At 35.1% G+C, this 13,022-nt stretch overlaps 1 long non-coding RNA gene across 1 annotated transcript in view; it reads right to left on the reverse strand.

Annotated features, from left to right (window-relative positions):
- The window catches only part of LOC147581498 (uncharacterized), a 225,684-nt gene that overhangs the window by 169,205 nt on the left and 43,457 nt on the right, over positions 1-13,022 (reverse strand). Inside the window, exon 2 of the long non-coding RNA XR_015249683.1 lies at positions 2,747-2,897. This is a non-coding gene — a long non-coding RNA (uncharacterized LOC147581498). The remainder of the gene's footprint in view (positions 1-2,746; positions 2,898-13,022) is intronic.

Consider the following 13,022-nt stretch of genomic DNA (forward strand, 5'->3'; position numbering starts at 1 on the left):
TGATTTTTAATGTTTGGATACTGCCTGATTTTTTGTGTAATGGAAAGGTGTCACTTTGAAAACACAATAAAGTGACTTATTACTCTAAAAAATAGGGAAGTGTGGTTTGTGAGGGAAGTGAGAAGATCGTAATTTTAGGCAGGGGAAACACATTCTTGGCAAAGATGTGAATATGGGAATTAGGAAAGGAATAGACAAGAAAAGGAGAAGATAGGACTGACTAGAACAACAGATAGAGGTAGGCAAGCAATAGGGAAAAGGCTGTGTAGATTAAATAGATCCAGACAATTGACCAACAAAGATTTTAGATTGCATAGTAGGTATAAAGAGTAATGATGCAAAAAATAAAAATAAAAAAGAGTAGCATCATTATCAAAGTGTCAAGTAAAGAATTTGTTGCTCTTAATAGAAGAGAATTTGAGAATATTCATATTCTGTACTCTTGCTTTTTTAAACATTAGATTGTGTGTATATACACGTATATACATTCCAAAACACTAGAAATGCAGTATATTAAATTCTCCCCAGACAATAGCACTTATTGATCTGGATAGTAAATTTTTAAGCTACATGCTGAGCATGATGATGAAGTATATAAGCCAAGTTATAAATCATTCTTTTTTCACAAAAGCCAAAACATATATATTCTGTCTTTCCTTCTAAGACGCTTATAACAGCAGCTGTTATAATCATGCAGCATAGAGCCTTTCATAACCCTTGTTTTATTTTGGCACGACACATTATAATACGAGTCATATTTCAATCTAGGGGGCGACCTAAACAATAGCACTTTCCAACAGTGACTCAATGCCAATTCCAGAACCTCCGACATACGTACTGACATTGGGATCTAAAAATGGGCTTGCAGTGATTTCAACGGAATGTTTTCCAAAGACAAAAACTTATCTAGAATGTTTGAATTATAGCATCAATAATTTTAGCAAAACCTATAAATTATATAGTTCTACACTCTCATTAATATTAGAAAACTGAGGTCAGAAAAGTTGTGACACATCTGAAATGGCACATTTGAAGTATTTACTTAGAACCTATCCGTGGGTTTTAGCTCCAAATCCAGTCCATTTTCCACTGTGCCATTCTGGGCATTACATAATAAATGTTGATTCCAGTGAAGCTCAGTGAAATAAGAATCCACACCCTCTGCTCCAATCTTTACTGCTAGAAATTTCTTCATGACTTATTCATATGTTCTGTATATAATTCCATTGAGCTACAGAGAATATGAATTTTGCCTGGAAGTTAAAAACACTGTTAGCAAGAGCGTTGGAATCAGCATGCAGGACTGAAATAGCTCATTAGGGGACCACACACCACGAGGACTATTGACATTTCTTCCTCACACATCCAGGCTCACGTCTGGAGTCGTTCCAAACTTTACTAGGGACTTTACCAAAAATCCAACTAGCCTTGGCACAAACAACCACACACAGTGACAAAGAGATTCATTAAGGATGAACAAAGTCATGAAAACACAAAATAACTTTCCACAAACACCTAATTTTGATTCCATTCTATTGTTTGCATTACTTTATAAGAATATTATATACATATGATGGGAACTGGCTTTAACATAGGAAAGGAATCTAGAGCAAAATATTTTCAGAAAACACTCTCTATGGGTACACAGATTAGTGAAAAATACAGAGAAGCATGTACACGGCGAGCTAGATCTTAGCATATTAGCATTTATTTTCACAACATGCTTGATTTGCATCGTGGTGGACTTGTAATTCTACTTTACCATAAATCCTGGAAGACAAACTAAGAACATACCATTATCTATTATAGACATGAAGGAGTCTAAGTCTTAAAGTAAGAGGCTAATTCAAGATACTCTAGCAGGAAATAGGGGACGCAAGAGGACAACTCAAATGTTTTGACAAACCAGGACTGTTTCTAATATAATGCTTTCCCTTTCACAATACTGGCTACTTACTTGTGTGACTACAAAGGGAGAGATTAAAATATAAAAGGCAAACTTTATGACAGGAGAAAGTTAAATAATATCTGTAAAATCAATCCATGAGACCACTTTCCAAGTTTGAATTTTCCCTTCTTACATTCATCTGAACTCATTTCACATTTGGTTCTCAATTTTTCAGACAGAAGTATTAAAAAAAAATGATTGTATGATCCAAGGTAATCTTTTTATTCATTAATAATTCTAAACGTTCCCTACATAAAGTGTTTTGTCTGGTCCAAGAAAAGTTTTGCCTGGTCAAAAACAGAAAGTGAAGAAATCAATCTAGAAATCTTGTTTATACATAGGCACTTCAACTTAAATATTTTTAACGTGCAATTTACGTAATTGTCATGGTCAAGGCCCACGTTATTTTGTACTGTGTAAACACCAAGACATTTCTGTGATCAGTATGTGTTAAAAGTAAGCTTCAGTCGGGATTTTTGATTCATATTTCCAAGACCACAAAGGTCAGGTATGGACAGTGGTAGTTAGATGCATGTTATAGTCGTCCCTCTATTATCCATGCGGATATGTTCCAGGACCCCCAGGGGATTCCTGAAACCATGGATAGTACCAACCGCTATATATACTATGTTTTTTCCTATGTATACATGCCTGTGATAAATTGCAGTTTATAAAATAGGAAGAGTAAGAGATTAGGAATAATAACTAATAACAAAATAGAACCATTATAACAACACCCTGTAACAGAAGTTATGTAAATTTGGTCTCTCTCAAAATCTCTTCTTGTCCTGTACTCACCCACTTCTTGAGATGTTGCCAGGTGATAAAATGCCCACATGAGGAGACATAGCGGGTCCGCGCGGTGACACAGCATTAGGTAACAATTGACCATCTCTGATTCATCAGAAGGAGGATCAGCTGCTTCGGGACCCAGCTGACCTAGGAGAAACTAGGAGCGCAGAACTGCAGATAAGTGGGAGGACTTCTGGAGAACGACAGCTAACTTTTAAATAGTGCAAATAGACTAAGTGGTTTAGGATCCAAAAACATATCTATTATCAGTTTAACAGAATCTCACTCTGAACCTTAAAATCACAAAAAGTGTAAAATTAATTATATATACGTAAATCTAAAATTCTCCCTTTTTTTCCTAATCTTAATTCTAGTTAATGTAACCTTCTCTTTAAAGGTATAAACTGTATAAATTGTTTGGAAAAACATCAGAAACAAAGCATATATAGGGATTTCAGTTGATGTAAATATTATTTGGTGCAATCTTAGGTAACAAAAAACATATTTGCCAGACATAAGCATAAACTCTGGCTTAATTCCATTTTTATGTTATATGTTTATATATAACATAATAATACATGATATATAGTATATATTAAACACAATAACTTGTTTTATAGTTTTGGTAGTTTCATCCTGACCTGAATATTTGAACCATTTTTGTGAGTTGAACTAATATATAAACTTCATTAACTAGTGACTGTTTCAAATTTATTCAGATCAAAATACAGCTTACATTTCCATTTTAAGAAACGTGGAAACCAAACATGAAAAATCTAGAGTACAGTGTCTCATCAAATATTTTGGTTGAAAGCAAATTTATCTTCTAGGAAAATATACATCTTCCATAAATATAAGAAAGATAAGATTGCACACAGTAAATATGGATCTGTTAACTGTAACTCTCCTTCTCCTGCAAGGCAGACAAACATTTATAAGGAAAAGATATGTTTGGCTCCACAAGACTGAGAAACTAAAATATCTTATTGAAAAGATTCAATTGAAGAGGAACTGATTGCTTTTGTGATATTCCTTCTGGTGAGAAAGAATAAACATGTTTAAGACTTGTATCTTTCTTCAAAAGCCTCCCAGTTTCCTATGGGACAAACAATGCAGACAGAATCTTAGAGAATGACACTATCTTAAAGGTCAGTTAAAGGTCAGTTAGTCCGACCCCCTCCATAGGAAGGGAAGTTCTTCAACTTACCAATGATCTTTTCTTTTGTTACATTTGACAGTGCTGTGATTTTCTCCCTATGCCTCTCATTCTTCACCCTCACCATCCTCATTTCCCTCAGAGTTTGGAGATCTTAGTTACGACTTTCCAGATAATCTCTGTCTGATTTCCCAGAAGGGCACGTGAAACTGAACACAATATTCCAAATGTGTGCGCATCAGTGCATAGGACACTAGTGCCACTTTAATGAAAGCACCATTTATTTTTTGGCATGGAATCATAATTGGATTAATTTTTAACTGGTATGCCTTTGGTGTCACAACGGGCTTACCTTTTGTTAGCCTCCTGCACCCTGTACTTGAGTATGTAAACTTAAGTGGAAATGTAAGATTTCCTCTTTATTCAACTTCAAGGTCATCTTGTTTATATATCAAATAAAAATTTTATAACCATAGTGTCTTTTCCTCACCAAGATCATACCAGGCAACATCATAAAGGACACACAACTGGAGATTTTGCTCCAGACTGACATTAATTCCATAGTTAACACTCTTAGTGTTAGTAGCCTGCATGATTTTCTAGCTCACATCTTTGACCACAAGGTTCTTCATTAATTCATTCAACTGATGTTTATGGTAAACTTATTCTCTGCCAACAATGGTCATAGCTGTTTTTTTGCAGCAACATAAAAAGCAGACCAATCCCTTGTGGAGTTTATATAAGGTTAGCAAATAAATGTCTCATCAATTATATCATAAATTGTATCTATAGCATCCATCTTGTCTACAGTCTGCTAATGCTACTATAGGAGAATGAAATTAGTTTATTATTTATTCTTCATCATTTCTTAACTTCTATAAAATTATCTGTTTAATTATGTTTTCTGCACTTAAGTAAAAAGTAAAAATCAATATAAATTTCATGAGGATAATACTTTTTGATGTCAATTCTTTGGGCATCTCTTGCCATCTTCCGCATAGAGCATTCACCATTATTATTCCTCTGTGACATTTTGAAATAAAAATTAATTAACTGTAGATTGATACCGCTAGGCCCCTCTAAATTCAGACTGCAACTTCCACTAAAAGACCAATTTTGAAAATGTCTTGTTTCCCTTGTCAGTTTACTCGTATTTTTCACAGCTGCTTTTTCAAATGTTCTCTTTTCATCTCAAACCTCATACAGCTTCCTTTCACACTGAGCTCGTATTTCTTTGGGAAAACAGAAGCTGTAAGCTGAAGATTCTTTGCAACCAAGCCTGTAACATTTCCTGCGTGTCTTTCCTCCCAGGGAACCTTGTTCTACTTCTCTTTGTCTTTCCTGTATTTTCAATATTCCTCTATATGTTAATTCTATTCTTAAACCGACTCCTGTCTCTCCAAGTTATTTTTTCTTTTCTGAACCACCTGTTATCCCTACCTTCCTTCCCGTCTTCACACTGATCTGTCTTGCTGCTGCGCCCCCATGCCGTCCGTCTTCTGGCCCTAGTCCATGAAGCTGCTGCAGTATGGCTGTTAACGACCTCCTTGACACAACTTCCAGTAAACAAGTTTCATTCTCTTTTCTATGAATAACTAATTTCTTTGTCTAACAATGTGATCTTTTCAAAACATTCTCACTGTATCATACAAGCTACTGTGCATTTTTGGTTTCTTGCAAAACATCTGACCCCTTCTTTCCAGTTGGCATTGCAGGTACCTCCTCCTGGGACCAAACTGTAACGAATGGTGACCTGAGGGTTCACTTCCCTTTACATTCTCCCTGTACCATCTTTAATATCGATAGATTCCTAAGAAAATATTTAAATCATGAGTCTAATACTTTCAAGTATTAGAGCTGACTTCTTGGTAGATAGTTCCATTTGGATATCACATGGAAACCTCAAATTCAGTATGTTCAGCACTGAGCTTAGTATCTCAATTGCACCTCTGCTTGCTCCACAATACAATCTTACCTTCTATTTCTATTAAAGATATCACTATTCAATTAGAAATCTCTGAGTCTTTTTTGACTCCTCTGTCATTCCCCATATGCAAACAGGCATTAAGTGGTGTCACTTCTGTCTCATCTTTTTTGAATTTTGAGACTTGGAAGCTCTAGACCATTACACTTTACTTACAATTTTTCGGTGACTTCTTACTTAGCTTCCTTTGTTCCAGTATCTCCGATAGCCATCTTTCTCCTTTTTCTATGGTGATGCTAGGACTTTTTGTAACATGTAGATGTCATTTGATTACTTTCTTGCTTAAACTTTCCATGAATTTTCATTATGATTAGGGTAACACTTAAATTCGTTGACATGACTTATAAAGCAAAAACTGGATGGGGAAATATTCAAATGGTTTCAGACGAGAAGATAGTGAACTTAGGGTGTTCCAGATTTGAAAGAAAATCAGCCTCTGATCCCATTATCAAAACATTTTCAGAAAATGGTCTTATATTAGTTAATTATACTATGAAGGGAATTTAAATCCATCAGCTGTTTCTCAAAGGTGATTTTTTTATAGTCATTCTACTGTTACTTGAGGTAAATATTTTCTTTTGCAAGGGGTCCTTCTGATGTCCATGAAATTGCATTATATCCCCCCAAGGAAAGTGGCAAAACTTTGGGTCCCTAAGTGACTAACTTGAACCATTACAAGTCTGTAGTTCCAATACCTAAAAACTCCATTGTCGTAAATATCTTTGTGAATTTGTGGCAAATTACGCAGTAAAACGTATTCCAATCTGACATTAAGCTGTTCTAGGTCCTTATCCCACTGGCTGTGAATATTCATAAATTTTACTGCATAAATAATAATGTATTTGAATATAAGGTGTTGCCCCAGACCCTGGAGTATTACTTAATAAATGTTATATACACAGTATTACCTTTCTAAAATAAGAAAATCTCTGAAATCTAAAAGACATTGGTCCCAAGGATATTGGATAAAGAATTCTGAGCTTGTACTAACCTTAATTAAGCAAACCAGAATCTATCAAACTTCAGATTTGCAGGATTTATTTCTACTAGAAGAAACCAGATTGCCTTTTGCTTTATATGAGATTCATTGAAAGAAGTTGTTTAAAAGCAATTTTACTCTTAGAGAATAAGTATTGCACATTTTCAGGATACCTATTTTATACAGTTGCGGTGACTTTAGTGGCTTACAGGATTTAATTCTCTTCCAGTTCGTCTTAGCCTGGCAATTCACACAGTTAATGCCACGTTCACTGCCTTGCTCATCAAAAACCGTAGACGTCTACGCAGACGGAGACGTAAACCGTATTAACCGTTTAAGAGCAGCATTGCATAACCCAAGTGATTTCTGAGCAATGATCTCTCATAGTTGCTGGATTACAAAAATCAACTATTTCAGAGCTTAGCAATGTCAGGCTCAGTGAGGTAAATTGATAGTGTGAGGGCTGATACGCTATTCTGGGTGCCCAGCTGGAATAACAAAGCCTCTGAAAAGTTCGCCACCTCTCTATGTGTGTGGTCTTTCAGGCATCAACAGATTTGCCTTCACAGTTGCTGCGTTTCACTCACTACAGACACAATTGTGTATCTTGGCCCAACTTTATCCAACGCACACTGTATTCTGCCCTGGTGCTTACACAGCAATTAGAAATTCTCAGAGCGATACCTTCAATCTCCCTGCCACGCTACCGCCCTCAGTCCTATTTTACTTTGCTTTTTATTCAAGGGCCTCTGAAACAGTCATCAAGATGTCCTAGAGAAATCTGCAGTGCTCCGGTTTCAATAAAATAATCCTTAGTAGCCAAAAATCCTCAAGTGGTTTATGAATATTGATAAAAACTCATGTAGACATTCCTGAGTAGATTTTAAAAAATCCTCTGATAACGGTGTTTTCAGGCGTTCATGCTTTGGGGAGTTTCTTTTAAATTTGAAAAAAAATAAAGAGAATATTGAAATTAAAGCATACCTAAGGAAGCTGTGTTTTATGTTTATTCTCACAAAAGAGAAGTTTTTATGTTGCATGCGTTCCATGACTGTCTCTTAAATGTAAACTAATATTCCCATTAAAGGAAATAAAGGAATTGCATTATAGCCACTGCCTTATTCCTTAAGTTGTAAAAATGAAACTCTTTAAACCCTATAAGAAAACCCACACACACAAAAAATTTGGATCCTCATTTAGTCTGCACTTGAGTTTTATGACATCTACATAATTCCTTGTCTCCTGAAGTCTTATTATTTGTAACATGTAACAGTGTTTGTTGTTATTATTGAAGCAGTGTTACTGATGTTCCAGGTTTTGTTTTTTCTTTATGTTGTTTTACAAGAGGATTAGAATCCTAAAGGACACCCTGCTGCTTAATTAATTGCCATCTTTATATTTCATGAAATCATTTTTATAGCATTAAGAAATGGGGCATAAATACGAGAAACTAAAAACTTCACGTAACTGAGAATTTCTAATTAGTAAAATGATCTCTTTTGTTACTACTTGGCTCAGAGCTACTCTTTTTCTTTCACATCCAAAACTTTGCACTTTTACGGGAACTGAGCTCAAATAAACTTTTAAATAAATTTATATTTGCCTTCTACAAATAAAGTGAACATACAACAGACATTTAGCATACTTGTGGACTATTCAGAGAAAGGTTAAATCAATTGTGCTCAAACTCATTATTTACACACTTGGAATCAGTTCTTAGTTCACAACGGAATATTTAAAGTAATTTTAAAACAAATGAGTAATTGTGAAAAGAAGCATCACATCATTTTCTCAGCTTGAAACAGATATAAAAATGCAAATTTAATCACAAAAGGTAATCCTGTAAATATTGCCAGTTACAGCAGTCAGACAAATTAAGATCAATTAAACATCCATGATAACTATACCTAAGAACCAAACCCACTGATATATAAAAAAAATATGGGGCATGTATTTTGGTATTGATGAAACCAGATTTTACTTTTCAGTGACACGGATTTGGGGAAACATTAATTAAGGAAACCCTCATCAATGGAACTAAGTGATATGACCAAACTCACATGAATTTTCAGTGTGTGTTCGTAACTTGTGAACATCATACTCGACTTCAGGAGCCTCAGTATGGAAATGGCACAATGGCTTCCAAAAAGGTTCAGAAGATATTTAAATTGTTCAATTGTGAATGAAGGAAATTCATATTCATTAAGAAAAGTTCATGTCAATGCTTCTCTCACTGGTTAGTTTAGCCACACAGAGATAAGAAAAACATAGCATCTCTTGAAGATATCTTGCTCACATCTAACATAATTAGTGTAATCACCATAAATCAAAGAAACAGGCCATGGCCATTAAAAAAAAATTAAGCCTATATTTTGGTTGCCCTGAATAGCATTTGGAAGAAAACGGTTGAAGTGTAAAGTTTGAAACTAAGTAAATTCTTGTTTATGCATAAGAGAGGATAGAAGGAGTAAGTAAGTACATACACAGGAGAGATACATACGCGGTCTTCAGGACAAATGATATTGAGATAAAAATAATAACACTGTTGTCAAAAAATCCTTTGTTATGAGGTTCAGAATGTAAGTGTAAAAACTACGTGTTTGGCCTTTTTAAGGCTTTTGGTTTTAAGGATGCTAGTTTTGAGTCATAAGAGAAATGGTATTCACTAAGTGGGTTTGTAAAACAAGAAGAAAAAGAAAGATGGAGTGAAAGTACCATCCGCTAAGCAATAAAAGACAGTTTTTAATGAGACATAGTTTCAAAAAGCTAAATTATGGGACCTCTAAAGAGACACAGAGGATGGGTGTGGGGTGTCTTAGCTGGATTTCCCAGGGTTGCTTAACTTCTCTGGGTCACAATTGCCAGATCTGTAAAAAGCTGTGGAGATATTTAATTGTACAGAGATTTCCTGATGAGGTATCTCTAGGTTCTTTTCAATTTGAGGTATGTAACATAACAAGCCTTTCAAATCTAGAATAAAATGACAAGATGGGCAGATAACTGAGTGATTATTTCTGACAAAAAAGGCAATTAAGATTAGAAAGAACAGGAATTCAGGGAGGCAGCATCTTTAATTAGTTACACTAAAGGAGAGTTTATTTCTATCAACCTGTTAAAAGGGCCTGCCTCCAAGATAAAAGTGAGGTTTATGGAAATCCACGCTGCTGAGCAGCCCATCACACGTAACTCATTGAAGTCTGAGTTGCAACCGTAATATTGAACCAAATGTAAAGCAAGGTAAAATATATACGCCATTGCCTCATCTTAGACATAGACAAAAATTTCCCAGCCTCTGTTGTGGTTAGGTTGTGGACACGTGACTGAATTCTGACTAATGGAATATCAATGGAATTGATTGGGCCCCACCGGCTTGGCCTGGAGCTTCACAGCACACAGAAAGATCTTACAGCTCACTTTATCTTTCCTGTGGTTGCTGCAAGGTAGAAGACAGCCATTTGGCTCCCATTAGATTCATACGAGCAAAACTTCGTTTGTATTGCTTTTATTTTAATTAACCAATTAATCAATTTATTTATTTATTAACTTATTTTTGAGAAAGAGAGAGGAGGAGGCAGAGAGAGAGAGACAGAAACCCAAGCAGGCTCTACACTGTCAGCTCAGAGCCCAAAGTGGGGCTCGAACTCACGAACCATGAGATCATGACCTGAACCAAAATCAGGAGTTGGACACTTAACCAACTGAGCCCCTGTATTGCTTTTATATGTTAAGGTATATTCGTTATTGTGACTAGTATTGCTTACTCTAAGAACAAACTTTTATGTATTTTGTTTTTACTTTGTTTTTTATTTTAATCATTGTTATTTTTTGATCCCTTTTACCAAATTTTTCAACCTCCTAACCCCCACCTCTGGCAAGTGTCCATCTGCTCTCTGTCCCTGAGGTTTTGTTTGTTTGTTTGTTTGTTTGTTTTTAGATGAGACATATAAGTGAGATTACACAGTATTTGTCTTTTTGTCTACTTATCTCACTTAGCATAATGCTCTGGAAGTCCATCCATGTGGTCACAAATCACAAAATTTCACTCTTTTATATAGTTGAATAATATTCTGTCAAATATATGTATATACATATGTCTCTATATATATCTTAGCTATTGCATATAGTGCTACAATAAACATATATCTTTTCAAGCTAGTGTTTTAATTTTCTTTGGATAAATACCCAGAAGAAGAATGCTGGGTCATATGGTAGTTCCATTTTTAATTTTTTGAGGAGCCCACATACTGTTTTCTATAGTGGCTATACCAATTTATATTCCCACCAACAAAGCATGAGGATTCATTTTCCTTTATATCTTCACCAATACTTGTTATTTCTTGTCTTTTTGGTGATAGCCATTATAACAGGCGTGAGGTGATCTTTCACTGTGGTTTGGATTTGCATTCTCCTGATGATTAATGATATTGATATTCTTTTCATGTACCTATTGGCCATCTGTATGTCTTCTTTGGTGGGGAAAAGGTCTATTCACATCCTTTGCCCATTTTTTAATCATATTGTTTTGTTTGTTCGCTATTGAGTTGTAGGAGTTTTTTATATATTTTGGATATTAACCCCTTGTCAGATATATGATTTGCAAATATTTTCTCCCATTCATTATGTTGTCTCTTAATTTTGTTGATGGTTTCCTTTATTTTGCAGACTTTTTAAAAAATGTTTATTTATTTATTTTGAGAGAGAGAAAGGGAGGGAGGGCAGGGAGAGAGGGAGAGAGAGAATGCCAGCAAAGGCTGTCAGCACAGAGCTTGATGCTAGACTGGATCTCAAGAACCATGAGATCATGACCTGAGCTGAAATCAAGAGTCAGACACTTAACTGACTGATCCCCTCTGGTGCCCCAGGGCAGAGCTTTTTAGTTTGATGTAGTTTGACTTGTTTACTTTTGCTTTCATTGGTTTTTATTTTGATTTCAGATTAAAAAACAGTTATTGCCAAGACCTAGGTTGAGGAGTATATGGTGTGTGTTTTCTTCTAGGAGTTTTATGGTTTCAGGTCTTATGTTGAAGTCTTTAATCCATTTTGAGTTGATTTTTGTATATGGTGTGAGATAATGCTCCATCCTTTTGCACATGGCTGTCCAGTTTTCCCAATACCATTTATTGTATATTATTAGCTCTTTTGTCATTAATTAATTGGCCATATATGCATGGATTTATTTCTGGACTCTACTCTGTTCTATTGATCTGTGTGCCTGTTTTTATACCAATACCATGCTGTTTTAATTACCAAAGTTTTGTAATATAGTTTGAAATCAGAAAGTATAATGTCTCAAGCCTTGTTTTTCTTTCTCAAGATTGCTTTGGCTGTTTGGCATCTTTTGTGGTTCTATACAAAAGTAAGGATTGTTCTGTTTCTGTGAAAAATAACATTGGAATTTTGATAGGGCTTGCATTTGGTCTGTAGACTGCTTTGGGCAGTATGGGCATTTTAACAATATTAACTCTTCTAATCCACGAGTATAGAACATCTTGCCATTTATTTGTGTCTTCAGTTTCCTTCCTTAACATGTTATAGTTTTTAGTATTCAAGTCTTTTATCTGTATTAATATTCTTTAATAAATATTCTTCTGCTTAAAGTAACAATAATAATAACAGCTGTTCATAGTTAAGTTCACCAATGCAGTCCTGTTTCACTTATTTAAACATTTTATTTAATTCTAATTGATAATTGTAATAATTTAAACAATTTTTTTAAAGTTTATTCATTTTTGAGAGACAGAGAGAGACAGAGCATGAGTGGGGAAGGGGCAGAGAGGGAGACACAGAATCTGAAGCAGGCTCCAGGCTCTGAGCTGTCAGCACAGAGCCTGACGCAGGGCTGGAACCCACAAACTGTGAGATCATGACCTGAGCTGAAGTCAGACGCTCAACTGACTGAGCCACTCAGGTGCCCCAATAATTGTAATAATTATTTTAGCAAAATCATTATGTTATTACTATTCACAGCTAACAGTTATGAAGTATTGTCTATGTGCCAGGCACTATGGTAAATGCTTTAGAGACATCATGTCATTTTAATTCAGAAAACTCTGTGATGTGATGTTATAATCCTGAGGCTCGAAGAGTTTAAGTAATTTATTTAAGTCACCCTAGGTGTGAATTCACCCTATCTGCTCCTCCAAATCCATGCTTTTGTCATTTT

This window comes from Puma concolor, chromosome B1, assembly GCF_028749965.1.
Source record: "Puma concolor isolate L17-30 chromosome B1, mPumCon1.1.hap2, whole genome shotgun sequence".
In the NCBI taxonomy this organism is placed as follows: domain Eukaryota; kingdom Metazoa; phylum Chordata; class Mammalia; order Carnivora; family Felidae; genus Puma; species Puma concolor.